At 43.8% G+C, this 17,901-nt stretch overlaps 1 protein-coding gene across 1 annotated transcript in view; it reads right to left on the bottom strand.

Annotated features, from left to right (window-relative positions):
- RASSF6 (Ras association domain family member 6) overlaps positions 1–17,901 on the bottom strand; it is a 129,657-nt gene that overhangs the window by 24,391 nt on the left and 87,365 nt on the right. The window contains exon 7 of the mRNA XM_080409503.1: positions 2,399–7,562. The gene's annotated coding sequence lies outside the window, so the exon portion shown is untranslated. The remainder of the gene's footprint in view (positions 1–2,398; positions 7,563–17,901) is intronic.

Below are 17,901 nucleotides of genomic sequence, written 5' to 3' on the forward strand. Positions count from 1 at the left end.
TTGCACAGTGTTTTATAACTATTTGAGAGGGGACAATCATTGTGCCTGAATTTTTCCCATTCTCCTCTTCCTAGGATGTCCCAAATCCTAAAGCAAACTTCAGCAATAACCCGAATTCCATGATATTTTGCATCGCAGATGTACATATGCAAGTCAGTATTTTCTCCACGAACTCGGTGAAGAAATGGGAAATGTCTTGGCTCCACTGAAGACCAGTGCTAGAATTGTGTTATAAATACACGAACCTTATACAAAAAAGTCTACCAGTAAGCAGTCCAAGTTTAATTTCTAATGAACACGATGCAAATCAGACATTAGTTTCTTGATTTTGCTGCAGTACATGGCAGTGCATAATGAAATGATTAAGTATCCCCGGTGTACGGTCTGCAGCACGCTCCTAAGCCCTGTTGAACGTGCCTGCAGGTTACTGAGCTCAAGGGGATCTGGGAGGCTGATCACTGTCATGCTGTCAGCGTTCGCTCCCCTACCACTCAGACTTTCAAAGACACAGGTTTTTTCCCCTCAGAATTTCATCTTCTGAAAATTTACACAGTTCCAGATCCAGAGATGGTCTGAGCACATGCAAGTCTCCAGCAAAATTTCAGGGAAGAGCTTGGCAACAACTGGTTTTGTGTGTAAACTGCAAGATATATTTGAAAAAAAAGTCTGAGGTAAAGTGCACTTCAGGAGTGTCACTATTACATAGTGTCCTACCAAAACGCCTTTAAAGGAGCCTTCCAAGCCAAACCATTCAATGGTTCTATAAATATACTACTACACTAAGATACACATTCCTACTTCATAGCAGTTGATGCTGAGTCATACTTATGAAGCAAAAACCTCCTAAGGTCAAATTAGCTTAATGTTAGGCTGGATATAGGCTAAAGAGCACTCATGTGAACACCTTGCCATTGTGTATGTAAACACTTCAGTGGTTAAAAAAGAATGGTTCAGGTTTCTAGATACCATTCTCTTCACACTTGCCAACAGAAAGTACTTTTTTTTTTCACCCAGTACTCTGCTTTGGGGCACTAAATGGAAGTTGCTTTAAGAAAGAATGATAAGCCATGCTAGCCAGTGTGGCTAGACTTTACAGACTTCAAGAAAATGGTAAGGACGAGAAAGGATGTGGAAACTGTATTTAGCCAATGTTTTACTGAGTTTGAGATTATAAAGCAAATTAGTAAAGACTGTGTGATACAGAACTATGTGACATCTCTACCAAATTTTACACGACTAGTTTACTGAACCAATGATGGCATAAAATCATGAAACTCCATCAATACTGAAGGAAAATAACCTTTCAGCGCACGCAACATCACTAGGAGACCTAGGAGACTGAACCATGAGTCACCTAGCAAGAGCTCAGCTACAGTGATGTGTTCTTCTATCAGGTGCCCAGATAAAGAGTATGAAGAGCATGCTCACACTTACACCACCTCATTTATTCTAGCCTCCATTCTAGAAGAAAATCAGATTTCCTTAAAGAGCCGTTACACACTGGAGCTTCTCCTGTACAGATGAGGACATACAGTTTGTCATGGCAGCAAAGCACACTGAAACGTTTCAGTTACCTGTGCATCCCTAATTCTTTGCACAATGGAAGTTTTCAGGTTGCAAAGGAATAGCGTGAGAAACAGTACTCTTCCGCCTTTGCTCTGTGACTATGAAGTGAGGAATCAGAAGGTGGTGGGCATGGGGGGAATGCCTGGCAGCTGCAGCCCGCCTCTGTGTTTGAGCAGCCCACGCTCCTTTGCTCACAGTTGCTGCGCAGTCCAGACGTTCGTTACATTGCGTGCCAGTGGCCCTGCTTGGCATGCAGTTCTTCATTGTATGCTGCTAAGTGCAAACAACTTGAGTGATACATCAGACTGCTGGGAAGCTAGTATAAAACCAGCAACATCTGAGATTTAAAAACATTTCCATAATGAATATTGACTGCATAAGCAAATAACATCCTTGAAGTGCATCATAAAAATTGTTCAGGGAGAGAGCTGACTTTTTAGGTTTTGTACTTCTAAACAGACAGTGGAGCAGATGATCTATAAGCATCTGTGGCATTTATTTTTTAATTTGCTCTTGAAAATCTCACATCAGCACAACAGAGAGCAGCACTGCAAAGGAGCAAGTGCAAAGCAAAACAGATTGGGCTGACTCAGAGGCTCTGCCTTGGGCTTGGCGGTTTGAAGAGACCTCCATAGCTCATCATCTGACACTGAGACACTGCTCCATGCTGCTCAGTCTTACTGAAAATCACCCCATAGACACAGCAACTGCTTGCTCTGGAATACTCCTTTCTTTCTATACTGCTGCTTTTCTATTACAACACCAAATAACCCCTGTGGGCATCCAGGTGCCTAGAATATTTTACCAAGAGTAAATACGTTTATATACTTACTGTGTCATAACTCTTCTTCTCCTGAGCGTCCAACTGTATGGATGACATTTTACTTCTCATTCAGGTATCCAAGGCCCAAACTCTTACGAGCAGGTCCTAGAGTGCGGTGAGCACTGTGCGCGATAGGTGGCAGTTACGTCTCGGCTTGATGGCAGAGGCGGTGCTGGCATTTCGGTGGCGCTGGTTGGAACAATAGAGCCTCTAACTCTGAAGGACTAAATCTTCTCTCAGTGCTTGGCTAACACATTTACAACCTACGCTACGTTTCATGGGAATTAACAAGGCTAAAATTTGATCTCAGCATTGAGGATATCTGAATGCCTTTCCAGTCTAGAAATGCTTTGGAAAATCAAAGCCAGATGAGAAAGGAGGCAAACAGAACATGGCAGTACAGAAAATCACTATATGATTTGGATTATGAACTCTGCTTGTTCCTGTGAAAGCGACAAAAACAAGTCAATAGCTGTTTAGGAGATGCTGAAATTCTGGAAGGATCCTTCCCTGTGCAGTTGTTCGGAGGGTGTGTCTTCCAGTTTGGAATTTGCTCCATCTGAAACTGTCATTCTCAGCCCTGTGGGCGATACCTTGCTTCTAGCCAGTACACATGTCCTTACAAGTGAAGAATCTGAACAAGCTGCCCACTGGAAATGCAAATTCAGCCTCGGGGATGGTGTTGTCCCAGCTTCTACAGCGTATGCTGCACAGGGAAGATGTACCACGCTTGCAAGAGGTGATCCACACCGCAGGAAACCATGGGCTGCTGGGTGGCGGAGACAGTCTCCAATGAGAGGAGGGTCAATCAACTAAAAAGCTGTAAAGAAACAGGAGTGGTTTTAGGACTGTAAGTCGGATGGTATGCTCATCCAGCTCTGTGCAGAGAGCACAGGTTCTAACAGGTGCAGGAATGGAAGCAATTTCAGACATGAAATTTTATGCAAAAGGTATTGCAGAAATGGAAACCGCACCTGAGCAGTAAATGTCCAGCTATTACTGGAGGCATATGGACAGGGAGCTGAATGCTCCTCTCCCAGAACGCCTGGTATCCGCACAGATCCTCTTTGGCCTCGTGCACTCCTGCAGTAGTCAGCTCAGTAATGCTGCAAGAGATGGCACCGAATTTTCAAGCCTTCATTTACAGCAATAAATTTCAGACACTGCTGTGAAAAGTTAAGGAATATCATAGAATCATAGAACCACAGAATGATTGGGCTGGAAGAGACCTTGAAGACCCTCCAGTTCCCACCCCCTGCCACAGGCAGGGACCCCTCCCACCAGCCCAGGCTGCTCCCAGCCCCGTCCAGCCTGGCCTTGAGCACTGCCAGGGATGGGGCACCCACAGCTGCCCTGGGCAGCCTGGGCCAGCGCCTCGCCGCCCTCACGGTGAAGAACTTCTTACTCATATCTGATGTAAATCTACCCTCCTTTAATTTAAAACCATTCCCCCCCTGCCCTATCGCTACAGGCCCTTGTAAAGGTCCCTCTCCAGCTTTCTTGTTGGCCCCTTTAGGTACTGGAAGGCCGATGTAAGGTCTCCCTGGAGCTGCCTCTTCTCCGGTTGAACAACCCCAACTCTCTCAGCCTGTTTTCATAGGAATATCTAGTGAAATACCCTGAAATTGAAGACTCATAGATCCGCAACCATTTTTACATTTCGATGTGAACGTTCAAGCCTGGCATCGCTCTTTTGACATAGACCACCACAGATCTGCAGTTAAATTACCATGCTTTTCCAAGAGAGACCATCCTTTGTCTCTGCTGTCCTCAGACAGCTGCCTTTGTTACCTGAAATTTCATCAAAGATGACATTCCTCTGGAGTCAGATCCTTCTGCTTCATCTTCTCCCCACCATCAAGCAAGCCCCTGCCAGGTGGAGGATATGCTTTTTCCCAGCATAACGGACTTCATACAGCAATGACACATGCATGCTGCAATATGGAAACATCTCTTTCAGTGCCTGCACTCCAAGGGCACCAATTCACCTTAATGACCCTGATTTGCCTAATGGGAACCTCCTCACCCCCTGATTCCCACTCATGGGCCTATGACCCTATTTAAGCTCAGCCTGGAGGAGTTACTCTGGGTCGTGCTGGAAGAGTATTGATTTTGGTCTCAGCGACAGATGTGTCTGTGCCCTACTGATCCTGATCTGCAGAATGGATTGCTTTCTTGTCACTCTAGACTGGACAGGCAATCACTGGGTGATCTGGTTGTGATTTGTGGATGGATTTCTTAGCTTTACTTTGGTCCTGCTTCACTGCTGTGACCTTGTGTGGTACTAGGACTCTTGATTCCTTGTGGCTACAAGCTCTGGTTTTGCTCGGCTTGCCTTGTTAAGGTACCAGAGGAGACTTTTAGCAAGCAAGATGACCAAGGGGTGTGCTGAGCAGCTAAACTTCTGCCAGGGAAGCAGTGGGGTAGGGGACCTGCCACCGCTAGCTGGGCTTGGGTGGCAGGTGTTCTGTAGCCCAGCCTGGTGAGCTTCCACTGGCCCCTGCTGGCTTCTGCAGCAAAGCGTGCACCAGAGACCCGACGTGAGTCATGGCTATGCTGCTCTGCTCCATCTCCCTCCGTGCCTGGCACTGTATCTTAAGACATATTTCAAAGATCTTAATTTAAACTGGTTTTGTTTGCTTTTCTTATTTTCCTACAAAAAGCAAACACAACGGCAGAAGTAATTAAAAAGGCCTGAGTCTTAAATATCCACGTCCTCATGCCTTGTGTTTTTTGTATCCAGGAACTTAGATCTACGGCCCAGTTGTGCATGTCACTGCAACACTTATATTTTACAAGCTGCCAGGGCCTCTGTGGAGTCAAAATAATTTTAATGGTACGCTGTTAAAGCATTTTCAAGAGTGCAGTAATTTTTTTAATTAATACAGTAGCTGTTTGAATGCTGTTTAGAACTAAAATTTCATAACTTTAAGTTTGCCTTACAAAATGTATATTTTTATACTTAATTTACCAGCTGAAAGAAAACTGAAATGGCTCTTGGATTTTGTCAGAAGTTCTTGTGAATGTAAAATTTATGTCTGCCAGCTCTCACTTAGCTTGTCTATCCTCATCTTGTTTGATTTTCTTTAGCTGTGTTTTCCACTAAGTCTCCTTCCAGAAAAACAAGTTATTGCAAGCCTTCTCTGGTACATAAACTAAGTAAATGCTGTTGCATTCAAAAGTTCCACGTAAAGGCGGTATATTAATAAAAGTTATTTTGTATGCCAACCACCTCGCTTACACTGGGCTTGTCTCTCAGTACTTCACCTCTCTGTGGCTGTTGGAACTACAAATGCTTCTGATGACATGATTGTTAGCCTTTTTCCTGGTCTCTAAAGAACTGAAAGAACCACAGTTCTAACACAACCACCAATAATCGTATCGAACTGGTGTCAGCAACACCGCAACACGGGGAAACACCTCCGAACTGAGCAGTGCCTGCCCTGTAAGGCTGATAATGAGGGTGCAGTGAAGTGCAAGTACCACGAGGCGTTATAGCCCCAAGGTCACAGCTCGTGGGCTGACAGAATTCATTTTGACAAAACCCTTGTATTTAACTTGGTGAAGCTGAGATGAATTTGCTCTTCCACTGTTAGAGCTGTCAGTGTTTGTGTATCAGAGTTACCACTTTTGAGAATGTTCTATTGACTCTGGAGTGCAGAAAAAAGAACTGTTATGTTTATGTCGGGAAGATGTTTAAGGGCCCATGTAATTAAACAGTGTTAAGGGGGCTATTAGACTGAAAGGTGGCTTCCAAGGGTTGAAGAATGATCAGAGGAAACATGACATGAATACTGAGTCTAGCATGCTATGTGCAGGGATAAAACATAGCAGATCCCAAACTTCTCGTTTACACCTGCCTTTGGTATCAGATTTGAAAATGGCCTGGGTTTAAAGGTAAGTCTTCTGAAAGTCTGGAAAACCACAGACCAGTAAATTGATGCCTTTACCAGGCAAATCAGTAGGAAAAAAGTACAAAGGCTAGAGTCAGCAAACACAGGGCTACACCTAGAATATCAGGGAAGGGTTGGCACAGCTTTTGCTGGTGAAAGCCATGGCTCAGGACCTGCTAGGATGCCTGCTAGGATCCCAAGTGGCAGGGACACGCTGGCTCCGTGGACGAAATCAACAATGTCCACCACCAAAGAGTCCTTTAAGAAAGGAGAGGAGAAATTACTCATGCAGAAGAATAAAAAGTTAGAAACAGAAGGCAGGACATTTCTCTTGTTGGAGAGAGGTGGCCTGGGTCCCACAGAGCTGCTTTGGGACCTGTGCTCTGACATGAAGGGCATCAGGAAGGTGTGAACTTCCATCTCAAAGAGCTGTTACGTACAGAGAGGAAAGAGTTCTCCTTGTCCTCTGAAACACTCCACCTGCAGCCTAAGTATGGCACAGCATGTATCAAACAAGTCTCCCGTCAGCGACCTTTTGATCATATCTAATAATACCAATATGTGATTACAGCAAGGGATAACTGTGGGGAACAACTTCAGGCACAAGGCAGCGGTCACTTCCAGGTGCCAGCAAAACGCTCTCGTGTATAAGCAGTCGCTCAGGTGGAACGAACTGGATACGCATGAGCAGCGCAGGGCTGGGGATACAGATTTTGGATTCGGTGTTGCCCTGTCTCTGACTATCCCTAAGAGCAAGCTCTGAAGGCCGTGACAAGAGGCTGCTGTGTCGGGCTTGGCCTCCAGGTGGAGCTGTGGATCTGCCTGGGCGCACCGAGCAGCCAGCGGGGGCTGCGGCCGCTGCCCCGTCGGATCTGGGAATCCTTACGCGAGAGAACAGCCGGTGTGGGATGAACCTCCGAGTGGCTCCTCGATGTTTCATGCATAGGTACTGCTGCCTTACCACGTATATAAACCCCTCCTGGCTAAAAGATACACGGGGAAAAACCCGACTCCCTAATTAGACTGCCTTAAGAAGCACTGCAATTACATTTTATTGTGCTACATTTACTGTGGTGACCTGGGGCAGAAAAGAGGGAGGGAAGGGATGGACTGGGATACACCTGTGTCTCATACCTCGCCAGTAGCCAGCTGACTCACCTGCATTACCACACCGAGGGTTTCCCTGCCAAAGGGGTCCCTGCGCTAGGTCCCAGGCTGCGGGGGCAGATGTGCAGCAGAAAACGGGTCCATCCCATCCTCAGGGGCATCAGCAGACCTTCCTGGACAAGAACGAAGCACAGAAAGAGGGCATGAGATGTCTGGGTTTGGTTATAAGCCCTACAATGGCTTGATGACAGAAAAGATAACTGGTCCTGGACAAAGAAGCTGAAACAATACTACAGCCACCTGCTTGCTTGAAGTTGTTAGTGAAGCACTTCCAAAAAGAAATACCAACATCCCTAGCAAAGCTACATTATTATTAAAGGAAAAAACCTGGACCAAAAATGCTAAATCCTGGACAAAACAAGAAATGGATACAGCCACCCCAGCCCATTCTGTCGTAAGTGCAAGAGGCTACTTCTGCCATTGTTGTAAAGAGGAATATTTCCTTTCTTTCAGCTTTCAGATTAATGAGGTTCTGGATTGCAAAGAGACAAAACATTGTATCCCATTGAACACTGCAATCAGGTATATAGGGCTGAGCTCTTATCTGCTGGATCTGACAGCACCTAAAATGATTGAGACAGGAGGCGTGCCAGCACTGGATCACCTGCAGGAAGTATAGATATTTTATTTTATTTTTTTATCCTGTTGCTCTTCTTGCTAAATGGGCAGAAAATAAAATCTTTATGTGAAAGACAGGGAGTGATACTGGGACTAGTGCGACAAGAGGATTCTGTTGAGAGGACTTCTCCTAGAATTAGACCCTCACCATCTGTTAGACGCTGTTTTCACCATGGCCATTGAATGGCACATCTCATTCATAAATGTCTCACCAGTTATGATGCTTATGGATAATCTGACTATTGTCAAGACCAGGCCAACGTGCCTGAAGACAACATAGCAAAACACTACGAGCACAAACTCCAAAACAGACTTGACAATACAATGGAGCACTTGTGTTCGAAAGAGAAGGCTCAGTCACCCAGGCAGCACCCTGCTGTTTCCTGGTGGTTTGTGTATACATTCAGCAACTCGTTGCTGCAGGTTCCTTTCAATGTAGTATCATAAATTATTCTGTTTCGCATAAAATAAAATATGAGTGCTTCTTTGTTACCAAGTTCTGAAAATCACACAGGCATCAGTTTATTCTTTTCCTGTTTGAAGCAATTCTCAAGAACACAATTTAAGTCCATGTTTGGACACTTAATCTCATTGTGTGTGATGTCAGTGATAGGAATACATCTTCATTCTTTTTTTTCTGCTACAACAGTATAAGCAATTTCCCTAGAAAAAAAATTGTGCAATGCCTGTTAATAGTAGCAAGCTGTCTCTATGTAACACCTCTCACTTGGGAATATGAATAAATCTGGTAGGAAACATCATCACTAGTGAGAAAAGTATTAACATTAAAAACATAAGGAATGGTGAAATCCACAGACAAGGCTTTTTTGAAACAATGATGTGGGTTTGGATACCTACTTTCAGATTCAAATATATCTGGCCTACAAAAAGAAGCGAAGATGCACTCTGAAAATCATGCTTTCAAGCTTTCTGCAAATCCAAAGGCATTTGCAGCCAACAACTGGACCGTGAAACACACCACCAGGAAATTTTGCCACTGCTGTCAAGGGACACGAGATCAAGCCCAGAGCAAGCACCTGTGATTTAAAATCCCTTTGGTGTCTGACACTGAGCAGGCAGCCTCTCACAGCATTGCACTAAAGGACTGTTTACACTGAGAGGCATGCATTGGAGGCAATTTAAAAAAAAACAGGGGATATGTCTCTAAAGCTCAGTTGTCATTTGAAGATGGAAGGCAAAGAGATTCATAAAGGGCTTTACTGCCGTAACTGGAAGGAAAACTTCTGTATTTTTCCTTTGTTGTTCAGGAATGATTTAGCCTGAGTTTTATTTCTGTACAGGAGTTCTGGGTAAGAAATCAGACATTCAGAAAAGCCACAGAAGGTCTTTTAAGCTGAAACGCCATTTTTTGCAGGCTGTAGCTGAAGGAAGAAAGGCTGTTGAGTCTTACTAAGCTTTGCCACTTCAGTACTTCCAGCCAAGTTATTTAATGACCTCGTTGAACTCCTCTAGCAATGACAAGCAGGTGAAAACACAGCATTTCCAGCACTGGGGACATCACTCCAACAGAGGCTGCCTGCGGCCAGAGCACACCCATCGCCCCCAGCAGCCCTGATGGGCCTCACCTAGAGCCTCCCCAGAAACACCCTCACCCACGGGCCCAGAAGCTCATTTAAGGTCAGGCTTTGGCATTTTTAGTCTTTTTGAACTCTGGTGGAGGAGTGTTTGTCTCCGATTCAGTCTCAGCTTTGCCTGGCCATGGACTGCGTTGATCCAGACCCTGGACCTGTCACTTGACTTTCTGATCTGATCTTGGACATGCCTAACTGCCACGAACTGGCCTGGCAACGTGGGCTCGTGGTTGACCCTGGCTGTGATCTCTGGGGCTGCCTGGCCCACCTGGCTCAGTCCCATAGGAGGGCGCCCAGGCAGCGAGCTCCCTGCGCTGCTGGGGGTTATGGTGCTTGGCTCCCCGTCTCTTGGGGAGCAGCTGGTCCTTGCTGGGCCCTGACACCCACCTGCTCTCAACTTGCTATGAACTTGAGCACTGACTCCTTGTAGTGTTTTCTGGTTGCTATCTCAAGATCCAAAACATTATGTTGATATTAGTTAGAAATAAATCTAGATCTATTTAAATGTAGGTACTCAAGTAACAGCAGGGGAGATGTTTTGCTTTGCAATCTGTGTTTAAATAAAGATGATTTCAAATGGATTCTGTGAATTTATTTCTGGAGTAAGTAATATACTCAGTTGGTAACTTCCTGTAACATCCCCTTCTTGCTGGTGGCTGCTCATAATGCTTCACCTCAGGCTTTTTGAAGTAAAATATTCGCATGGATCGAATGCTTAAATGATTAAATGATTAATTAAATTAATTAATTTATTTAAATATTTAAAGAATTATTTAAAATAATTAATTAAATTATCAAATGCTTATTATGTTCACCTGTTTCACATCTTCTGAAACAGAGCTATTAAACCTCTGAATTCCAAAGAGTGGTGAACTATGCACATGAGAAAATAATTTGATGTTGTAAAAATGGCAGAGGTGGTGGGACACCTAGACACTTGGGGCTTGTACTATATCACATACCAGAAGAAAATCTTGGTTGTGTTCTTCACTTAAGCAGTCTTGTTAAGGCATGTGAGATGGGGTGGGGGGAAATAGCAGATTATGCAAGTTGGAAGTGTGATAGGGAAGCTGGTGACTCCAGTGAGGTGAATAAGCCCCTTGCAATCCCCAGCAACGTATTAGGTCAAGCCATTCCAAACAGAAATAAATCATGCAAATCCTACATTAGAAGTGTGACCTGTATCACCTCCTGGCAGGAAATCTGGCTTTCTGCTAGCGCCTATACCTGGCATTACTATGAAAAGAAAAACAGCTTGCATTGAGAATGGGTGTGTCACCTGTAGCTGAATTTCCTGGCTTTAAGGTGTGGAGCAAAGCCCTAATCCAACTCAAATTCTTTGTTCTGTGTCAGTTTATTTGTTTGAAACGCAATGAGGGTGAAATATACTGTTTGAATCTTCCCAGGGGATTAAAAGGTATATTTATTTCAGAAAGGAAGAAAGCAAGCCTCTTCTTTTTTTCTGCGGCGTTACAAATTCTGTTTCCATTTCAAAAGGTTAAAGTGCTTAAAATGTTAATGATAAGCTCATACCTGTAATTTGCATCTTTTTGAGCAAAACAGACAGAATGAAGGTGATATTTCTTTCAAAGGTCTTCTAGATCCATACTTCAAAGTATACATGGTAACTCACAGATCTACTTTTGCAACAAGAAAACCCTGTTTCCCTTGCATTGTCTGGGGTCTGCTCTTGTGCCTTTTGCCTTAGAACTGTTCCAATACTTTATTCAATCACATAACCCAATGGCAATCCTTTCCTCCAGTTTTCTAACGTGTATATAATCTTTCATAAAATAAAAGTGTTAATTGCTCAGTTCTCAAGGCCGTAAACTAACTTCCCTTCATGCTGTCTACTTCAGCATGTTTCTTTTTCTGAATCTCTAGAACAGAGTCACAGTAACTCAAACACATCTCCTGGGAAACAGGCAGTTTCAATCTATGTGGCTATGTAATTCTAGAGAGAAGTCCAGCACAAAGAAATAAAAAATCTTCTGAGATAATTAATTTGCTCCGGGATGACCGTTGAGGATTACAGCCTCACCTTTGAGATTCTTAAGGAAGATACTGAAATTGCCTTTATTGTTCTCACAGATAACCAGCAACTTTGACAGCAGTTACAGACCTGAAAATCAGGCTGCTTATTTAAGTATCCACACTCAGATCCAGGGGTACAACCTTGAATATCAAAGGCCATGCTGTTACCCTGCAGAATGTTAACATCACATCACATACCAGACAACGCTAGCTAGAAAACATGCACATCTATGTTTTCTTCTCACAAAGTGGTTTCATTATCCTTGGGGTGAGCCTCACGACAAAATTTCTGTGTTCAAACACCCACACGGGAACAGGAGCTTCAGATCCAGATTCCGATCTCAGCTTTGTGATCTGGGCCTTCTCTTTGCTGCTTTCGATAAAAGCGAGTAGCTGCTGGTTGTGCAAGAGTGCTGCAGGGTGAGGAAAGGCTCCTCTGATTTCTAAGAGCTGCAGCTCAGTGATGGGGTGGTGGGCAGAGCACCTCAGGTCTGTCACCCCTGCTACTCCTTGTGCACAAGCTTGGCTTCAGACGAGTAGCCTGTTATTCTAGATACTCTTCAAAAATAGGAAAACGGGGTGCTTGCTGGTGCTGGAGTCTTTCAACCTGCCATAAGCCCTGCACCAATGGCTCTAAGACTCCATCTGGTAAGACTGCAAGTGCTGCTGGAAACTCTGTATAGGCACTCTCTCCACTCCTGACGTTTGCAAGTGTGTGCTGTCTGCTGGGTTTATGCTGAGAGAGAGATCAAATGCATCCACTTGCTGATCCTCTTACAGGAACAGATGAATATTCTGAACCCACTAACAAGCTACGCCAGGAACTTTGGCTGAATGGTGGTGAAATGCTGCCTGCTCGGAGCAGAAGCATTTCACTTAACAGAAATGTTAAAATGCTGAGCCACCCTGCTACCACACAAGAGGGACCACCACTGCTCGCACGAAATGACAGCATCCTCCTTGCGTGCCACTAGTGCAGAAGTGACTTACACAGGGCTCCCAGGATGACACTGCAACGCAATGAGATTGCAACACGATGTGGGTATGATTTTTCGCCTTGCTGGAACTCGTTACCAAGTTCCTGCCTCCAAGTAAAAGAATGAGATGAAAATAGCCTTTGGATGTCCCCACAATGAATGATTAATTTTTAAACGAACGATGGCCGGTACATGCGCTTGAGGATGAGGCCCTGAAAAGCAGCAAAGATGCAATGTATGGCCATTGCCTTTTGCAGATTGACAGCAAGGGGAGACATACTCACAGTTAGAAAGACACAAGGAATGTCAGTGAGTGACTCACCTTAGGCAGCAACTGCTCTTCTGCCTGCAGCCTGCTTGTTTTCCGTTTATACCATAGCAGTCACATGCAACACGGTGCCCTAGCTGTAATGCTATATTTGTGATAGTAGCTGTAAACTAGAAACAGTAACAGTATGGTCTGACTGCTCCCTGAGCAGCGCCTAGTACCTGATACCCTCACTGGCTGCTGTGGAGGTTAAGGCATTCCACGTATTATTAGAGACAGCCAACACTTCCTTACACCAATATGTGCTAGCAGCACACCTCATTGCTGCTACCAGGAAGAGCCAACGTAGTTGAACATCCCACAAAATGGAGAAGAGATGTATATGTTAGTAAGGTGTTTAATAAAGACAGCTTTCATTCTGTGCTAAAAATGTCATTATGTCTTATTGTGTCATGTAAATTAATTTGATGGCACCTTTAAGGCTTTAAAGCAATTGTTGCTAATCCTTCAGATATTATCTGCCAGCTAATACAGCACGCCTGACGCTTCATACAGTGGATTACAGTAAATGATTTTCTAGGCTGTGTTGTTACAACTAAGGATGTTGTTAGAGACATACAGCTTTGGGGTAGCCAGCCTAAGAAGTTACTGTGCCTTCCTCAGCCCTGGCCTCTTGTTCCTACCTCTGCAGTGCAGCTTGCACATCGTCTCCTCAGATATTTCACTACTGCTATTATGGAGTCAGAGTATAAAATGGGACCCCCTCAAAAAAAATTAAAAAGTATCAGCCTTAAAAAAAAATGACAGGCATTGAAGTGAAACAAATTTGTCTGCAACAATGAGCACTTCAGAAATCTCAGCCCATTCCTATTCCCAGACCCCACAGTCAGTCCCAGAAGTCCTCCACTGAAATTCTCATTTGACTGCACATTGATGAGAAACACTATTCCTTTCTGGACTAACCTGTCCAAACCATAGTAAGACAGCCCAATAACTGTTGATGATTAGGAAATATCTTTGACTGAGAGAAGAAATAAGGAGACATCAATAAGGAGGGACTCCAAGGAATTCACCATGGTGCAACACAACTGGCCTTAATGTTCTGCCTAAATAGTAAAATGTGATTTTTAGTATCGTCAGAAGGGAAGCAATTCATTCATGGTTTGAACTTGTGCCACTTGGTTTACACTTCTTACTGTCAACAAATCTTGTAAGTACTCAAAAAATGTGTACGAAACCCAAATTTGTTTGCTCTTATGCCTTCTGCTACAGACACATGCTTTTCATCTGAAATTTGTTTTGGTAAACGATTACCATAATGTTTGGCATTTCCTTTCAGACTGGGTTGTGAAAAAAGCAGGACATGCACTGGCTTATAGAGAATTACAAGCATTCTTTCGGAATGCACTATGGTGAGTTTAAGACATGACACACAGTTTTTAATTAGTAACTTCATAAACAAGTATCACAAAACACTAATGAAAAAAGTACGTGACAGAAAGTACTACTGTGCTACAAAGTGTTGGACTGGATCTTATTGCCTATCATGGCAGGAGTGTTTACGCCAGAGCAACAAAGAATATACATCAGCTTTTTCATTCTGAATATATATTCTAGCAGACAGTGTTCCAAAAATCGATGATAAACTGAGCTCTATCTTGAAACTGGGCATGAAAGACTAAAAATTTCAATGAGGCTGCACAAATATACTCCACAACTAATTTTCTCCCTTCCTGTTCAATTCCATACCTTGAAAATCAAGCCTTATTATTTAAAGATTATAATAAAAAGGTATGAGTTCAAATGTAATCTGTAGTTGTTCTATTTCCCACACTTCTATAGCATACTTCAAAAACTCGTGCGAAAGGTGAACAGTGACGTACAAGTCAACAAGTGCACATCCTGCTCATTTTGCAACTTCAACTGGAAGGAAATTTTCAAACTCTGGTTTAGTAACCATTCCCCGATCAAAACCACTGTTACATCTCCCTCACTAAAGGGCAAGACAAATCCACATAACTAATAAACGCACAGTGGTTTACAACTAACCAGCACTTGTATGGAATGAGATAAAGCACCTGAGCCCCTGTCACTGCTCCTGGCATACAAAACTGGGCAATTTTATGATCTGCAATACTTTCCAAAGTGACTTTCATTTCACAGTGAAAAGTGTTTTAAAACTCCAGAAACAGTTCTGAGAGGTGCAGTGTGAGTACAGGACCTTTGCAGTGCCGTGTCTGTAATTGCAAGCTTTCACCAAAGATGGCTCCAAGTTAACACAACTGTATGTAAGTGCTGGACAGTCAAACGCTATGAATATGGCACTTGGCAATTACTCTTTAAGGTAATATTGCCCAAAAAACTGTTTACGTCCCACCTGTGTTAGCTTGCTAGGCCTGCCATGCTCACAGAGTCACTCTGGAAATGCTCATCACGCTCCACCTGCGATCGGTACCAAATCTGCAGCCAACACAAAAGCAACAATGAAGCTCATGTGCAGTAGGAGGAGTGTTAAAGCAGCCATGTTATTGTGCTGTGAGGTCTTCTAAGACTCAAGGTGGGACATAAGGTTCAAACTCTGAATGCCATACCTTGCCAAACTAACCGTCACCACCGAACTGCTTTGCCAGGATTCATGAATCACCCATCAGTACAGGTGGCACTGAGTCATGGGGTCAGGTTCTGGCAAAAAACTGACTACAGTTTTTGTAGTGGTGCTCCTTGCGGGTCTGAGAAATACCACTCCGCTGTTACCACACCAAAACAATGAAGTTATTAGCATAAATCATACCAGGGGCAACTGTGGCTGCAGCACCCTGAACGCTAGAGTTCAGGATCCTGAAAGGAGGGGGCAAGGCAACAAGACAGGATCACAGCTGTCGGGTTCAGGAGAACAGACTTCAGGCTCCTCAGGGATCTGCTCAGAAGAATCCCATGGGAGACTACCCTGGAGAGCAGAGGGGTTCAGGAGCACTGGTTGATCTTCAGGTATCGCCTCCCTGCCAAGCTCAAGAGCAGTCCACCCCACCAAGCAGGAAATCAAGGAAAGGCAGCAGGAGGCCTGCGTGGATGAACAAGGAGCTCCTGACAAAACTCCAACATAAAAAGAAAGGATACAGGGGGTGCAAAGACTCCATCCCTAATGATATTCGAAACCCTGCTTGACAAGGTCCTGAGGCACCTACTGTAGCTGACCCTACTTTGAAGAGGCAGAAGGTGCATACATGTGCACGTACGTGTTTTTAGGAGGGTGGACTGAGTGTCTCCAGAGGGCTCTTCCAACCTCATTCTCTCATGTCTTTCTGTGAAACTCTGATTCTCCACCTGGTTCGAGAAGAGGCAATAGTAAGTATCTGGTTAGATCATACCTGCAGTGCTATTGAACATCAGTATTTCCAACCCAGAGCGTTCATGCAATGGTTTGTCGAGGAGGTTGTCTGCAATAGGGAGTGAGAAATCTCTGAAGTCAGACATGGGACATTTGAATCCAAATAAACCTGAAAGATACCTTTGGGGGATACAGGGAAGCAAAGATCTTTTTCCAAAGCAAAATGAAGCCTACAGGCAGCGTAAGGGCTATATTTTCAAGATGACAGGCAGTGAACCTCAAAGTAGCACAGTTTTGTTCACATCCACTTCAGAGAAAGGGAAAACATTTTTAGTTGTGGTGACAGATCTGATGCTAATACCAGAAAAAAAGTACTGGGGAACTTGTGCTCTCAGGGCTGTGTTACAAATCAGACTGTGAATGGTGAGCTTACAGTGTTGCTCTGTTTATTCCCTACCAGCTCTGAGGAATACTTAGTCTCTAAGGTTTGCTCCATCAGACCTCCTGGGTGGTGGGAAAGTCAGAGCTGCTTTTGGACCATCTCAAGGACTCCTAGGAAGGACACAGTAAGCATGAAGAAGAAGAAAAAAAAGATGTCTCAAAGGCATCTCAAATCCTTAGTGGATTTGGTGGAACAGAACTTTGCTGAATGCCTCAAGTAGAACAGTAAAACGAGAATACAGGAGGCCAATCTTATCAGGAGATAACTTTTTAAGTCTCATAAAAGCCAGAAAGTAGATGCAAACATAAAGTCTAATGAATTGGGAGAGTCCTAGGTCTCTTGCATTTCTCATTTACTATCTGAAAGCCTATGAGAAAATCTTCTGGAGGACATTCTACTACCCAAGCAGTTTTCGTCCTCCAGCACTGCAGAAATCATGGAGATTTTGCAGAAGTGACCCATTTTTTTTTCTGAAGAATATGTGTGACTGACAGAACGAACCTTAAGAAAGACTGTCAACCAGCGCGCAGTCAAGCATGCCACTTCCGAAATGAAAATGAGCCAGATATGCAGGAATCAAAGCTTATAATGACTCTTAACAATTCCCAAGCTCTTCAGCGGTCACGTTTAAGAAGAATGGGGAAGGGCTATTGTTTTGTGTGTGTGGTTTAACGTTTGGCTCAGTGACTACCCCCAGTACGTGCCTTACACTCTTAACAGATGGTTTCCTGGTTAACTGTACTAGGACTGTATACCTCAACAGGCTGGACTTAAGAAACAGGCATTGGCAGACATTCTGGGAAAAAAGTGCTGGGGAAAATCAAACTCCTTGCTGAAGGTTTATATCCCTGATCTACATTAATGATTTCAAGCATTTGGGTTTGGCATTGGCTACTAATGGTCTGTGTCAACACAGCTGTTTATGCTAAATTGAAGTGGGTAAATTCCCGTATTCTAATTATGTTACTTCTTAGAAGAGTAAATTAGATCTGCGCTGGAAGTAAGAGAAATGGTGATACATATCAGTAATTTTCACATCTTTCATTGAATCCCAATGACAAATACTTTTCCTACAATAAACAGGAGAAGATGCCTTTTATTCAAAGAGAATCCAAGCCCAGGAAGGACAACACTGAAGCATAATACTGAAGAGAGGGTAGGGTGGGAGCAGCAGAGGGAAATCAGGGCTTTTA

This window comes from Falco punctatus (genome assembly GCF_963210335.1).
Source record: "Falco punctatus genome assembly, chromosome: 1".
In the NCBI taxonomy this organism is placed as follows: domain Eukaryota; kingdom Metazoa; phylum Chordata; class Aves; order Falconiformes; family Falconidae; genus Falco; species Falco punctatus.